Here is a 16,464-nt window from a genome sequence, read left to right on the forward strand (position 1 = left end):
TGGAGGAAATGGCCGTGACATTGATGAGGCAGGGTAGACCCTTTTATCGAACGTCTCTTGGGTACCCGAGCAGACAGCACAGGTGCCTCTTGAAGCGTCTGGGAGATGATGCGTTCATTCAGCTCACAAACGTTGGCTGTGGGCCAGATGCTGAGCTGGGCTCTCGAGACAGTAACTAGTGAGACGCACACAGCACATGTCCTCATGGAGACTGCTGCGCAGAACCCCGCTTCCCAAAGCTCCCTCCTGGACCATCAACACTGAATCATCTGGGAGCCCTCAGGCCTCACCCCAGACCCACCGTGTTGTTATCTGTATTTTACCAAAACCCCAGGGGATTCAAACGTGCATTCAAGTTAAAAATGACCTGAATAACACGGCAAACAAACACTGGGCACATAAGTCGTAAACGTGTCTCTTTAGCTCATGGGGCTACTCAGGCGAAACTCACGCATGGGCTTGAGGGGGTGTGGGGTGCCCTCTGGAAAGACAGCTCGAGAGCAGATTTTTAAAGAAAGTTAGGAGTTTTAAAGTCAAAGTTCTGTGTGGCAACCTTCCGCCCCCCCTCAACGAATTATCTAAATAACTGATAAATTTAGAATACCAGACTGCATTTATAACCCCTTGGCTTCACTTCCCATGCTTCAGCATCACTTAGTCTGTAGCAAAAGAGTTTCAAAGCTGAGAAATGCCTGGTTCGTCCCGTGACCATCATGGCTCCCTCATGTCTCCGGAACAAATTTTCCACACCCCAACTTTTCCTGTGTGAAACGGAGAGAACGTTGTCCATCCTGCCTGGACGAGATAGTGACCAATTTGGCAAGGAGAGTTTATGATTGAGGTGTTTGAAGTTTGCGAGAGAAAGTTTAATACGCCACCTGGATTTCACATCTTGTCATTCCCCAAAATGGGAAAACCCAGTCTCGATGCTAATTTCCCCAGAGCCATTCTCCAACGAGAGTCAACAGAGGAGAGAGAATTTTCCCTCAGGGTTACGTTCTAATGACGGAGGAGAGGTTATGAGTACAGACATTGCATAACCAATTAGAGTACTCTTGAGCCACTCCTGGGTGGCTCAGTCGGTTGAGCGTCGGCTTCAGCTCGGGTCATGATCTCACGGTTTGTGGGTTCGAGCCCCGCGTCGGGCTCTGTGCTGTCGGCTCGGAGCCTGGAGCCTGCTTCAATTCTGTGTCTCCCTCTCTCTCTGCCCCTTCCCCGCTCATGATCTGTCTCTCTCTGTCTCTCGAACACACACAATGAAGTGCGGACACACGCGCCCACTGCCGCACTTCTGAGGCCTACACACCGTTATGCTTAACAGTAGAGCTGTTAGACCCGTGTCAAGTCTTCTCACTAACACAACTTCGCATGCAAGCACATTTTTCAGATTAACGGATACACGTCCTGTTTACTTAAGGAAGTATGTAAAGGCCTCTGCTAGTACCTGGAAATATCAGAACACACAAGAGCTGTCTGTGTGTGTGTCCGTGTGTGTGGAGAGAGAGAAACATATTTAGCTCCCACGTATAAACTGCACAAAGACAAGAGGTGTCGGTTGCACAGGATGAGGTAACGGTAGCCAGAGGTGAAAGAGCATTTAACTCGCGTTCAAATTAGTCATTTAATGTTCCTTTATTCCCCAGGCCTTGATCTGAGGCCAGGCCAGGCCAGGCGAATTCGTTCTGGTCAGACGGCGGGAAATTCCACCACATGGAATGGTGTTGGTGGTCTCCACTCCCCTCCACTCCGGCCGGGGAGCCCACACAGCGAACACGGGCTCCTTGCACTAATGAATGCGCCCACCCACACAGGACCTGCCCCCCCCCCCCAACCCGGCCCCTGCCCCCCTCCCCCGCCCCCTCCCCGAGCGGGCCCCGTCCACATGCAACCCCACCGCCAACCGCCTTCCAGAGACTCGTTTCAGAAGCAAAATTTGCTAAATTATAAATGGCCAGCATCCGCCTCAATAATGAACCAAATCAAAGACCCTCTGGAGGAATCCTCTGGGCAAGTTCTGGGAGGTGCCAGAAGGAACTACTCACGCCTTCCCCTCCCTCTTGCTCTAAGCCTCAAGGACCCCACCGCCTGTGAGGGGGCACATCTATTCAGGACATGCCAAGCCTCGGACGTGGGTCTCACTGAGCCTAGGTTATTTGTTTTTCCTTGTTAAGAATGCTAATCAAAGCAAAACTTTAACCCAACAAACAAACAAACAAAATATCCTGAGTTGGCTACTTGCACGCAGGGGTGGCCAAGGAAGGCAGCTTGAAGGGTTCCTTTATGACCAGAGGCGTTTTTGAAATGAGACAGCAATGGCTGCTTTACGAGGAAGTGGCAAGACAGTCACCTCGTTATCCTCACCGCTGTGGTGGTCTGGGGACCACCCAGGAGCCTCCACCATGATAACAGCCTGGGCTGAGGTCTTCTTCCAGGGAACCAGTTGTCCCGAGTTGGGACATAGCTACCTTTCTCCAGAGAATAGGTCGGTGTTTCTGACAGAACAGACATGGAACACCACTGGCTTCCTCGCTCTCGGCGGACTAATTAGAACTCACATTCCTGCCTTCTTCCCATTGCCTTAGCTCTCCCCTCAGAGCATGACATTGAATGAGAGGAGGGGCCGTGCCCATCCCCTTGGAAAGACTGGGCCCACCGGGATATGGGGCTGAGGGTTGGGAGGGAGGAAGAGGAGGGGGAAATAATCACCTTGTGATTGAAGTGGCTTGGAATAACAAATACACACGCTCTTTTAAACATGGCTCGCCACATCCTGGGGAATCTAGAGAAACGTTCCACATCACCTCCCCAACCCTCACTCCCAAGAGTAGTTGGCTTTCAGGACGCTTTGGGAGAAAGCACAGGGCCTTTGATAAGAGGCTTGTTAGTTCTGGGCTAACAGTCCTCCCAGACCGCTTTGAATCCTTTCAAATATTTTCCCATTTTAGGTCAAGGAGGTTCGTAATGGTAAACACTGAAGGTGGCGGAAGGGGAAGAGAGAAGGGAGAAAGATGCGACCAGGACAGTAAGTTACCAGGTAACCAACGACCTCTCTGGAGGATCCATTGGGTCTGGTGGACATGCCCTGCTCTGGGTGTAAGGGAAGGTGGCTTTGAATCCCCAAGGGAGACCTGGCCTCGTCTTGAACCCCCAGTTTGGGCATAACTGTGTTCTATGCAGAGGATGCTTGAAAATCCTTAAACTAAAAAGGATTAGCCCTCTCTGGCGCTGATTCCTCCAACCGCCAGAAGAGGGCAGCACATGCTTCTACATCACAGCGAAAGCCGGGCTACCCAATCCAGAGAGTGGACACGAGGGAATTTGGGACAGGATTTGTGAAATTAGCAGCAGTAGTCGTAGCAACTGTAGCTATCGTATATTGGTGCCCATGGTGTGCTGGGAACTGCCTTAAGGGCTTTAATGCATTAATTCATTCAATTAACAAGACCACGCTACAAGAAAGAACACTATTATAATCTCCCTACTATAGACGAGGAGGCTGAGAAGTATAGAAGTTAAGAGAACTGGCTACTGTAATCTGAGACTACCTGAGACAGAGGTCAGCAAAGTATAGTCCAAGGGCCAAATTCAGCCCACTGGGTGTTTTTGCACTGCCCTCAAGCTAAGGATGGTTTTCACATTTGGGGATGGTTGGAAAAATTCAAAAGAAGAATAACGTTTCATGACCCCTGCAAATGACGAGAAATTCAAGGTCAGTGTCCGTAGGCAAAGCTGTACTGGAACACAGCCACACTCACTTGTTTACGTGTTGTCTGTGGCCGCTTTATCACTCCAAAGGCGAAGCTGAGCAGTTGTGACAGCCCACAGTGTTGGAAAAATCTGAAGTATTTATCATCTGACCCTTTCCAGAAAACGTGTGCCGAACCCTAACCCAAGGGGTAAGTGCTACCTGTTTCCAGCCACCACAGACACGTTCCCGGACATGGAGTTAGGACAGCTAGCCTAGAGGGATCCGGAAGTAATGCTGACCTCAGGTCACTTTCTTTCCACCAGCATTTCTGGGAATAGCCTACCTACCACGTTTCATTTTTTCACACCTGACATCTCTGAAGTCATACTGCTTCTTACAATCACAATGTTAAGCATATTGTTTCTTACAGGTAGTTAAAATAGTAAGGTCTTATCCTAGATGACACCTTAGATGAGGCAGCTCCAACCTCAAAAGTCCGGCCGCTTTTTGTACCTTTCCATGGATGGGACACTCACTTCTTTTGCTGGGAGCCCATTCTACAATTTTAAGGGCAAGTTTCTTAATATCGGGGTGGCGCCTGTGAGCCTCAATTTCCATATATCAAATGGAGATGGTCTAAGGGAGTGACGGGTATATGTTAGGAAGCAGGTACTTGGCCACTGGGATAGGGAGGCACGTGCACAGTGGCTACAAGACGAGCCTGTCTGCTGGTGTGGTCAGCCAGCCGGGCAGGCTGTGAGGTGGAAGGACAGGAATGAGCTCGTGGGGACACAAACCACGGGGGACATGGCAAGGGAAAGAAAAATTTCCAGTGTTGCAAACAGATTCTTTTTCCACCAGCATCAGCCAGGAGCATGGATGGCCCACCACATCACCTCTTAGAAGAGAAGACAGGACAATTCAAAGATTCGGGCCTGATGGAAGGAAGAGGCAGGGAAAGCACGTGCAGCTGGCTTGGTCACATTTCCGTGAGGGCTCTGGGGGAAGATGAAGAGAAGGGGGGGCAGGATGGGAGCAACTGATATTGTGGCGATATTCAATCACACGTTGGTCAAGTGGGACTGGTCATCCCAATGATGAGATGAGCTCGCAGAGTTTTCCGGGACATTCTAGGGGTCCTCTTCCTGATATGTGGTTTTGGATTGCCCATTTTCTCAGTATCAACCTGGAGAGCCCAGTGCTTGCTTCCAGGTCCCTGGAAGTGAAGCCGCTGACAGGAGCCTCAGGAAGGAGGAAACCCTCGCCCTTATTCGTAAACACACGACAGCGGCTCAGAGAACTCCGCGGTTAACGGCAACTTGTGTGTTGCAGCCAAGAATCTGGGGCCAGGAGGTGGCAGAAGGAAGCCATGATATACTCTCCCTCCCTCTGTGGCGGGGCAGCCAGGTTTGGATTTGGGGTTGGGGAGGAGGGAGAACAGAAGGCTAAGCCCCAAACAGGTGCTTTTCATTTGGGGACATGTGTCCTGGATTTTCTGGGACAGTACCAATTTCTTCTAATTTGATTATTTTCAATGAGGGCAATTTGTTCGACATCTGATCTTGAGTTTGGAAAACGACGGCCACTACGCTTCTAACTTAACGAGGGCACCAGCTCAGTCTCCGGTGTGAAACCCTACTCTCAACACAGAGCACTCTATCCAGCACATCACAGGTACCCGGGGAAGGCGTTTAGGACTTTGCTTAGGAAGTCAGACGTATTTTATTAGGACAAGTACTTTAGGAAGAGTATTAGGACCGCACAGGGTCTTGCATGAGTGGAAAGGGGCCCGTCTCTGCAAATACAGCACAGGAGCCTGAGAGTAAGGATAAAAACACACAGGCACGGGCAGCCTGCGATGGAACAGAGTAGGCAGGCTGGTGACACAGGCCTGAGGCTGCAAAGATTTCTCTCCTGCTCCTCAAGAGAAGCTGGAGAGGAAAAAAAAAAAAAAGAAAAGAAAAATACATCTCAGGGGTAATACACACCAGCAGGGTGTGGGGGGGGGCAGGGGCAAGGTGGGGCCAATGCCTGCAGGGAAGAGACCGACAGCTTTGTCTACAGACAAAGGAAAGGGAAATCAAAGGAGGCCAAAGGTCAAAGTAAATGAAAATAACAGCTCCGCCAAGCCTGGAGTCCTCAAATCAATAAAATTCGTCATTCTTCCCGGAGGTTGGTAGGTTTTTGTCTCCTGGGAGAACCCAACTGTAGCTGACCGGGGGTCCCTTCTGGCTTTCGTCCGCTGGTAGGTTTAGTGCCAGATTTGCGGTCTGCGTGTGTGTGCGGCTTTGGGGCTCTCGGAACTGGCTGTTTTAAGCTCACCCTGAGTTCTGTTTTATGGTGCCCCCGCCTTGTTTTTCTTTCTCACCTCATTCTGCTGTGCTGCTCTGCTGGGCATGGGCTCTGCGAGCGGTTATGAAGTCTTTCCTGAGCAAGTGGAGTATACATTTGAGGATAACGAGGCGGCTCATCGGAGGGAAGAACACAGACACAAAAATAGAAGAAAATGCTACACTTGACGGGGGAAGAGACGAGGGGATTCCAAGGAAGCCTCGAAAGCCCGAAATCATGCAAATTGGGAAAAACACCATTCGGCACAGAAATGTGGGGTACCAGCAGCGTGATGAGTATGCGTTAGAGGAGTTAAAAAAGGAATATGCAAATGTGGCTGGGGAAAGCCATAAGGCTTCACAGGAGGTGTGGATGAGATAAAAGAGACGGGGTGTGAGGCTTTGCACACCCCTTAGGAGGGAAGAGAGTCCCGTGGAAGTGGGCACGTGCAGGAGATTGGAGATGGGAGGTGTGGTGTGAATGCAACAGGAGAAATACTGGATTGTCTCAGTCCACGTGCATACACCTGTCTGCTCCCTCTCTGTGCAAAAAGAAAATGGGGAAAAGTACATAACAATACAACACGAGGGGTGCCCTGGATGATTCTGTCGGTTGAGCGTCAGTCTGACTTCAGCTCAGGTCATGACCTCACGGTTCATGAGTTCGAGCCCCGCATCGGGCCCGCCACTGTCAGCACAGAGCCTGCTTTGGATCCTCTGTCTCCCTCTCTTCCTGCCCCTCTCCTGCTGGCACGCTCTCTCTCAAAAATGAATAGACATTTATTAAAAAAAAAATACAACACAAGCCAACAACAACATGAATAATTATACTGGAGCAGGAATATTAACTGTATCTGGGGAAATGTGATAGGGCTAGAAGAAACGTAGAAGGGACTTTAAAAACAGTGATGAATAGAGGGGTGCCCGGGTGGCTCAGTTGGTTAGGAGTCTGACTTTGGTTCAGGTCATAGTCTCACAGCTTGTGAGTTCGAGCCCTGCATCGGGCTCTGTGTTGATGGCTCAGAGCCTGGAGCCTGCTTTGGATTCTGTATCTCCCCCCTCTCTCTCTCTGCCCCTCTCCTGCTCTTGCTCTGTCTCCCTCTCCTTCAAAAATAAATAAACATTAAAAAAATTTTTTTTTAAATAGTGACTAACAGAGAATTAAAGATGCACATTAGACCTCCTGTCAATCGCCTAGAATGCACAGTATATACAGAAAGTGAAATAAACCTGTAGACTTAATAGGATAAAGCATAAGGAAAAAGGGAAGTTGTGAAAAAGTGTAGTATTTTGGGGTGCCTGGGTGGCTCAGTTGCTTAAGCGTCCGACTTCAGCTCAGGTCATGATCTCACGGTCCATGAGTTCGAGCCCCGCATCAGGCTCTGTGCAGACAGCTCGGAGCCTGGAGCCTGCTTCGGATTCTGTGTCTCCCTCTCTCTCTGTGCCTCCCCCACTCACACTCTGTCTCTATCAAAAAACAAATAAATGTTAAAAAAAAATTTTTTTAAATATAGTAGTTTACCTCCAGATTAGGGTAAGTAGCGAAAATGAGTTTCTTGAAAGCCCAGGGGTTGGGCAGAGATTTTTAGAGTCTTGAAATGGCAGTTTGAAGGTTCAGAATGCAAAAGGGAAGATGGGTGGGTATTCAGAGAGAAAAGCCCAGGTCCTCTTGGAGAAGACAGAGTGAGGGACACAGGTTTAAGGAGGGTGTAAAAGAAACCCTTCAAGGGAAGGGACAACCAGAGAGGCAGCGATGTCCCCGTGGCATGGTGCCGGAGCAGGATGGGGTACGGGAGCCAGGAGAGCCAGAGCTATGGGTCGGGGCTGCCGCCAGGTCACCGGACCTCCACGTGTGGCGGTGGCATCTCAGAGGAGGGTGAAAGCAGTAAGTCCAGGAGGCAACACTTGCAGAGAGAGGTGGAGGATGTGAGCGATGTAGGCCCAAGCGCTGCTGAAGGTGGAGGCCAGGCCACCACTGCACTCTGCCTCTCGGGGAAGCAGCATGGCAATCGGGGTGGGGACAGAGCTGACCGCTGGTCACACCTCACCACCAGGTGGGTCACCAGATGTGCCGAAGACGGGATGGCCAAAGCTGGCGCCTTCCCCTGGTCCTTCTGCTGTAAACCTTCCATACTGAACCAGCTACTTGCCCCTGCTGGATTGAAAATGCACCGTGCAGGGGCTCAGAGCAGGGGCTCCTACAGCCGAATCCAAGCCCAGTGCTGCTCTCTCCATCCTGAGATGTCCTTTCTCAGGCCACGAGCGCTCCCTCCTGGTGAGCTCTGGATCCCATTCCCCCATGGTCTCCTCCTGTGCAGATCACCCCCCTCCCTGCCAAAGGAGAAGGGCCCTGCTCCTCTGGCCAGCCCGGACTCTCTCTGGTGGTGTAGGATCTGAGACATGGGCAGCTGCAGGCCAAGGGGATGTATCCAGAGAAGCCGCCCAAGGACTGCTCCAGGCAGCTGTGTGCGACAACGAGGCTTCCCGTGACCCTGTGCACAGCATTTCATACCACGGATCACTCTTAAAGCAAACAAACGGGGGTGCTGAATGGCTCAGTCCGTTAAGCGTCCGGACTCTTGATTTTGACTTAGCTCATGATCTCATGGTTCGTGGGTTTGAGCCTGCCATCGAGCTCTGCACTAGCAGTGTGGAGCCTGCTTGTGATTCTCCCTCCCTCCCTCTCTCGTTCTCTCTCTCTCTCTGCCCCTCCCCTGCTCACTCTCTCTCTCAAGATAAAAAAATAAACTTCAAAAAAACAAACTTTCCTTCCTCATCTTCAGCATCTTTTCCGTCTTCTACCCTTCCTAGCTTTCTTCTTTACTCCCTGGCTAGACCTTAACCTTCCTCCCTGACTCCTCTCGCGCTGCCCTCCCATAAGTATGGGTGATCCTTCATGTTGTCCCTAGTGCTCCCCTCTTCTCACTCATGGACTTAACTATGTGTAATTGTAATCAAAATAATATAGTTATATATAACCTGAGGTACGTACAATTATTGTGCCCATTCTACAGATGAGAAACCGAGGCACACAGAGTTGATATGATGGGCCCAGTGTCACAAGGCCAGCAAGAAGAGAGGCGAAGCTGGGGTCTGAGCCCAGGCAGCCGATGCCAGAGGCTGCAAGTTGGAACCACCCCACCGTTGCCTGTAGGGTCCTTGGTTCCCCCACGAACCAGGGTGGCAGTGGGGATCCCAAGTGATAAGAAAGTAAGCTCGCATAGGACCTTACTCCATGGGGGGTCTTGGGCCATTCTGATGAGGAAGTCAGTGCTACCTTTAAGCGGAGTGAAGAACAAGTTTGGAAAGGGAGCATGGAGGGCGTGGAGGTGGAATCAGGTCTCAGCAGACCAAGGGGACCAGGATCGGGTAATCACAGAAGGAGGAGGCTGAGCAGTGATAGACAACCTGACAGAGCACAGGACCAGGGCTTCGGGGTCAAACGTAACAATCCCGAAGGTGTAACAGGTGGAGCCAGCTCACAGACCCTCTTTGACGTGTCCTGCGGAGAGGAGGGAAATGCAACAAGAAAATGGGAAACACTTAAACAAGTGGAAATGAGCTGACACGAGCCGGAGATTTGAAAGTGCTGGTTGCGGGTAGCGGGAGTACGAGCTAAGGCGGCAGCGTCTGATGCCGATATTCGTGTTGGTCTCATTTTGTTCAATTAGCAGCGAGACCCAAAGTGAACATTCAATGAGCATTTACCACGGGTCAGGCACGGTGCTAAAAGGATTTACAGGCACCGACTGATAAAGCAAATGAGTCTGCATTACAAACCTGGGATATGCTATTAATTGCCTTCTGTGGCAATGAAGACATTGAAGGTATTATTAAGTATATTTCGGGGCGCCTGGGTGGCTCAGTCGGTTAAGTGTCCGACTTCGGCTCAGGTCACCATCTCGCGGTCCGTGAGTGCGAGCCCCGCGTCGGGCTCTGGGCTGATGGCTCAGAGCCTGGAGCCTGCTTCCGATTCTGTGTCTCCCTCTCTCTCTGCCCCTCCCCCGTTCATGCTCTGTCTCTCTCTGTCTCAAACATAAATAAACGTTAAAAAAAATTAAAAAAAAAAAAAAGTATATTTCACAGATGCAGAAACAGAGGCTCAGAGAGAAGTCTCTCTAGTGAGGTTGTACAGCTAGACGCAGCAGACCTAGGATTCCAACCCCGGTCAGCAATCGCCTGTTTATATGTTTTACAGCCCCTGGTTAGCTCACTGATGGCAATGACTTTGTCTCATCTGTCTTCACAACTCTAGAACCTAGTACAGTGCCTGGCATACAAGAAAAGCTCTTTAAATTTTTTTTTTAATGTTTATTTATTTTTGAGACAGAGCATGAGTGGGGGAGGGTCAGAGAGAGAGGGAGACACAGAATCCGAAGCAGGCTCCAGGCTCTGAGCGGTCAGCCCAGAGCCCGACGCGGGGCTCGAACTCACGGACCGTGAGATTGTGACCTGAGCCGAAGTCGGATGCTCAACCGACGGAGCCACCCAGGGGCCCCAAGAAAAGCTCTTGAAACATTAGCTTTGACTTGTGGCCACTGGATGCAATCTGTTTGTTGAGTGAATAAATGACTGTGTGTACAAACTGGGGGGAATTCTCTTGTGTGCTAGCTGGGGATGGCTCCCCTGGATTGGGTCTGTGTCTCAGTAGCTGGGGACTTTTAATGTTGTGTGAAACAGGGAAATTTTGAATGGCAGTCCCTGTATCCACCGTGGGAGTGGAGAGATGACCCAGCATGCAGACGATGTCACAGTATTGGGTTTTTTCACACTTTGATGTCATGAGGGCAGGAAAGGAACAAGCCATGGCCCTTGTATATATGGGGTCTGAGAGGTATTGGGTGGGCCAGAGGGAAGGGAGGGAAGGCTTTTTTCAAGAGAAAAAAAAAAGTTGAAAACATAAAGGCCAATCTGAAGACAGGACATTGAAGAAATAGATGCAGAGCTGAAGATCCAGAAAGAAAAATGGGAAAGTGGTATAGGAAGGCATGTCGGAGGAAGCCGGGGGTCTCTTGCTGAAGTTGTCACGAGGGGCTGCCTGGCACAGCTGGGACAAAGCAGAGAGGGGTGTGGACCGTCTTCCAGGTTAAGGGGCCGCATGGGGTGGACCATGGCGTTACTCTCTGCCTTGGCTTCTGGCTTGCTAAGCCTCAGAACCTTTGGACCCAGTAGACCGTAACTCGGGAATAAGGGTGGAGGGAAGGAAAAAGAAAGGAAAAGGGCAGGGGTGGGGGTGGCCAAGCTATGGTGACAGGGGAGGAACAAATGCGTGGCATCTAGCTCAAGGCAGGAGAAGAGACCGGCACAAAGGGCCATGAAGGGGATGGGCTCCCTGGGACAGCAGAAATGCCGGAGCCCTGAAATGCGCAAATGAGTCAGGGGGAGAAGGAGTCAGGAGGGCAAAACCCGCCCCAGAGAAAAACAGGGTGAAAGAGAAGAAGTGGAAACAATGAAAATTGGAGAGTGTTGAGTTTGTAAGAAATTGATACATGATGTTCAGTGGAAACTGCTGCTTTGGGTTTGGGAATAGAAGAACTGTAAATATGGAGACTATGTAAATACTGTTTGTAACTTGAAAAATCTGGAGGGCTCAGATGAGAGAATCCTCCCGAGGGTGCTTTGACAAGTATGAAGGAAGGTATTTGTGGCTGAGAGGAAAGGGCCCTGGATGTAGAATCTGCAAACCGGAGCTGAGAGCTGGGAGCCAGTCCTGGCCCGGGGGGACAAGCACTAACCACTGGTCGGCTCATTTGTCTCGGGTCCCCAGCCAGGCAAGCCCGGCCTGCCCCCGCACACACGGCCGTGAGGGGCCACATTCGTGCCCTCAACAGAGCACCACAAAGTGGGTGGCTTACCACACCAGAAATCTGTTCACCCACTTTTAGAGACCAGAAGTCCACCATCAAGGTGTCGGCAAGGCCACACTCCCTCACAGGGCTCTGGGGCGGGCTGGGGGAGAGAGTCCTTTCCTGCCTCTTTCAGGCTGTGGTGGTCCAAGGCATCCTTGGCTCCTGCCCACAGCACTCCAATCTCTGCACCACGTTCACAGGAACCACCCCCCTGCTCTCTGTGTGCCCTCTCCCCTTCTTACAAGGACGCCAGTGGTTGGATTTAGGGACCACGCTAAACCCAGGATGATCTCATCTCGAGACCCTTAACTAATGATATCTGCGCAGATCCCATTTCCAAATAGGGCCTCAACCAAGCAAGAGCACAGAGCATGTTTAAAATACCTCCACATCCCTTCTTCTTCCTTTTCTCCCCGTAGGCCACTCTCCTTATGGCGCCTCTTCACGCACCTCTAATGGCTGGCGTGGCCCACAGGATAAAACCCAACCTCCCGGGCTGACGCTTCAGGCTCTGGCCACCCTCCCCAGTCTCTGTCCCTGGCACTTTCCCAGCTCCCCATCACCTCCTCCCTATAGTCACAGCCAACTGACTCCCCCTTAACCTTCATGACCCAGGGGAAACCCCTTCAAAGCAGCTTTCTCAAAGGCCCTGGGGTACATTCTTCCTGCTCGGAACCCCTCTGGCAAGTATTGCTTCCCCTTCCCCATGGCAGCCAATGAGCTCTTCAGACTCCCTTGCCTCTTTTCTTGCTCTTTGGCTTTTTGTGAATTTAAGCCTTTTCTTCTGCACCAGCCAGGTTTTCAAGATGAGAAAGTATCCGTTTCTGGTTTTCCTAGAATCTGGTCTGTGCCTGTTACCACCCAGGTCCTCAGTAACTGTTAACCAAAATATTTACTTTCCACGGCACCAACTCTGTTCCTGCCAAAATGTTCTTCCCTTTCCCTGCATGCATGGCTGCCCCTCCTGGTCACCTTGTCCCCAAAGATGCCTTTCTCCTCTGATCTCCTAAAGCGTCTAGCATTTTCCACCTTGCTTGGGTCCACTGTGTGTTCCTCTGATGGCCACTCATTCACAAAGATTCATGAGGCCCCTGCTCTGTTTGGCTCTGTGCTGGGCTCCAGGCCCCCACCCTGAAGGTGCTCCTTTTCCCCCTTGAAGGCAAGTGAACTTTCTCATCCTTCTTCTTTTTCCTCCCGGGGCCTATCACAGTTCTTCAAGTGTTACCCGCGCTCAATGTGAGTTCTATTCAAATTGCTTCAGCGAATTCTTAAAGGAAAGGCCAAATGAGGGACTTAAAGTGCACTGCGCTTAAATGAGGCGTCCAGACCCCTCCGAGAAGGCCTCATAAGAAAACTCGTCCTGGGCTCTGTAGCCAAGGCCAGATGGAGGATGAACCAGGTCTTGAGATGTGGCTTCCCCAGCACCCTCCGCACTTGCGGTAGGGCAAGGCTCTGCTTGCCGTCCCACCATGGCCTCTGCACAACTCCTTCCTTGAGCAAGCTTTCAGGGACTGGAAGGAAGTTGGAATATGTGGTTCCAATCAGGGCCTCCTGAGAACACAGGCAGGCAGGGTTATGAATGTGGCACAAATGGACAGTGGTATGGCCGAGGCAGGAACCTTCTGCGCAGGCCATTATGATGTGCAGTAAGGCACGCTCAGAACACAAAGTGCATCCCTCCCTCCAAATTCAGCAGAAAGGGCCACGGGCCGTTCTCTTGCACTAGACAAAGAGAAGGATCTACAGCCCCTTGTCACAGGGGACACGGGTGTGGGCGAACAGCAAGTCGCATGGGTTCCAGGTGCTTCTCTGGCCTAAGTACCTGAGGAGCCCTGGGCAGGGGTCACTACTGCCAGGGGCTCTGGGTGGAAGGGAGCCACTCACCAGCATTGTTTTGCTGCTTTGTGTTTTTGATGTAGGCAGAGAACTTGGAGAAGATGTCGATGCCTGCCGTGTTGGATTCCCGGTGTTTCGCAGCCAGTTTAGGGTACCTGGAAGGGAAGGCATGGTGTTCTAGAATCAGTGAGAACTTGAAGCTCCTTTACCCCAAATGACTAGCAACATCCCTGTTTCTAGTTTGATCTACAGATCTTTTGGGGGATCTTACACCTATCCTATAGGGTGGATGGGCAGAGAAAAGAGAGAAAACAGAGGCCAGTGAGGTTAGGAGTGTTGCCTGGGGGGGGGGGGGGGGGGGTAGGACACAGTCGGTGGGCAGAGAGCCAGAAAAACCCTTCAGAGGGCCTGGGTCGTGCCCTCTTCAGAGATGACCAAACAGCGTTTGGACAAACAAAAGGACTCTAATCAAAATTCTAGAGGAGTTTGTCTCTACACCAGGTGGGGTCCTTGAGGTTTCCCAAATCATATTAAAATAACCAGCCACTTCCAGGCTTGTGGTGATAATCCTAACTGTACTGAGCTAATTAATTCCAGGGGCCAGGGGATACTAAACACCTTGCCGCTGAAGCTTGGAAACCATTTCTCAAAAGAAAGGGTACCGTTGGTCCTCTTCTGAAATATCCTTCCCACGCACTTCTTTTTTTTTTTTTTTTTTAATGTTTATTTATTTGAGAGAGAGCGGTGGGGTTGGGCAGAGAGGGAGGGAGAGAGAGTATCCCAAGCATAGGCTCTGTGCTAAGCGTGCAGCCTGACCAGGAGCTCGAACTCATGAACCATGAGATCAAGACCTGAGCCCAACTCAAGAGTCAGACACTTAACCGACTGAGCCCCCCAGGTGTGCCTCCTTCGCACACTTCTTACTTGTGTGAGGGAAAAAGATGTGGAAAGCACCAGCCTCCAACAGCACAAGTGTTTTCAATGGTTTTACTTCCAGGCGTGGAGACAGATTTGCAATGATCCAGCCTCTCACCTTTGTACAGTCTTTCATGTGAAGCCAGAAGAATACACGAGGCAGACCGGAGTTAGGACTGTTTTCTATTGGCTGTAAAACTGGACGAGGTAAGGTTGCTTGTGTGGGAATCCACGGCTTTGACCCCCTCAGCACCATCCAAGTGACCAATTCAGACCAGTTTTTCAGAAATGTTATTTCACAAACGTTTTATGTGTGCGACCAGGCAGGGGTGGACGGAGATGGGGGACAGATGCGTACTTACACAGTTATGTGGACCTTTGTGATCTCTGCATAAATAGCCGGCTACTGCTCGCTGTTTGACTGCTTCATGTTAAAAAGCAAAATACTTTTTAAATTTCTTTTAACATTTTAAGTAATATGAACCAAAAAGTCTCTAAAAATTACTTGTTGCTGTTTTTCCTTTCCTTTCTTCCTTCCTTCCTTCCTTTCCTTCCTCCCTCCTTTTCTTTTTCTCTCTTTCCCCTTCCTTCCTTCCTCCTTCCTCCCTCCCTCTCTTTTTCTTTTTCTCTTTCTTTCTTTCTTTCTTTCTCTTTCTTTTCTTTCTTTTTCTTCTTTTCTTTTTCTTTCCCTCTCCCTCTCTCGCTCTCTCTCTCTCTCTCCCCTTCCTTCCTTCCTTCCTTCCACTCCTCAAATGGCCCATTAGGTAAGACCGACCACTCTTGGGCCATGCTAGGCGGCTGTTTAATCTCAGATATTGCTATCAGAAGAGTCCTCAGAAGGTCACTGGGTCCAGCCCTCTGCCATCAGGCAGATACAGAAGGCATTATGGTCCTCATTTTACAGGAAAAGCAACCAGAGACCAGAGAGGTAAAATGGCCATTACAAGGGCCCATGGATAATAAATGGTTGGGGGACCCTGAGAATCCGGCCTGCCCCTGGAGCAGTGTTCCTCATATTCAATCACATCACTTCTCTGATATCAGCAAAAGCTACATTGTATTGAGTGCCTGCTATGTGCCAGGCACTGTTCTAGCCCCTTTATGTGTATTCGTCATTTATCTTTACAAAACTTTTGCTATTATCGGGCTCATTTTCCACATGAGAAAAATGAGGCCTAGAGAAGTTAAGCAATTTGCCTGAGGTCACACGGCTAGGTAGCAAAGCCAGGACTCCAACCCAGGCAGTTTCACTTTGGAAGCCCAGCTCTTCAGGGCCTTGTCCTGTGGCCTCTCACGGACTCTACTGCTTACCCTTAAAGCCCCAAAGCCCTCCCTCCAGCCTGGCTGAGCACCATGAATGAAATCTCTCTGTTCACCTGCAGAGGGCGCTCTGGACAAGTTCAGCACACATGTCTTCTTGAGTATACCGGGAATTATCAGATTCATCTGCTATAACTGAGGGCACAACACAGTTTCCTGCAAGATGCTAGGTAATCCAAGATACTGAACTTAGGATCAACCTTCCCTATTCTGGCCTTTGCGTGTGGAATCTGGCATGCTCTTAGAATTGATTGCCTTATTGGGTGTTGTATGTAAGCGATGAATCACGGGAATCCACCCCCGAAACCAAGAGCATACCATATACACTGTATGTTGGCCCAAGTGACAATAAATTATATTTAAAAAACATCATTTGGGATCCTGAAAGAAAAAAAAAGAATTGATTGCCTTTATTATTAATAACTACCAAGGGCTCTTTGTTTTTGCTTGATAAGGTAAAGAGAGAAGGGCCTAGAAAATGCATTTTCAGTGGACTATTTGTTTGGATTTGTTGTTTTACTTTGCT

General features: G+C 50.2%; 1 long non-coding RNA gene across 1 annotated transcript; it reads right to left on the reverse strand.

Moving 5' to 3' along the window:
• Positions 1-6,421: 6,421 nt before the first annotated feature.
• On the reverse strand, positions 6,422-15,155 carry LOC125917424 (uncharacterized). The gene is made up of 3 exons (XR_007456189.1): positions 14,981-15,155; positions 13,752-13,858; positions 6,422-9,520 (listed from the first exon to the last, which is right to left on the reverse strand). It is a non-coding gene; the product is annotated as an uncharacterized LOC125917424 (long non-coding RNA).
• Between the last annotated feature and the right edge of the window lie 1,309 nt (positions 15,156-16,464).

The sequence above is a fragment of the Panthera uncia genome, unplaced genomic scaffold, assembly GCF_023721935.1.
Source record: "Panthera uncia isolate 11264 unplaced genomic scaffold, Puncia_PCG_1.0 HiC_scaffold_1824, whole genome shotgun sequence".
In the NCBI taxonomy this organism is placed as follows: Eukaryota; Metazoa; Chordata; class Mammalia; order Carnivora; family Felidae; genus Panthera; species Panthera uncia.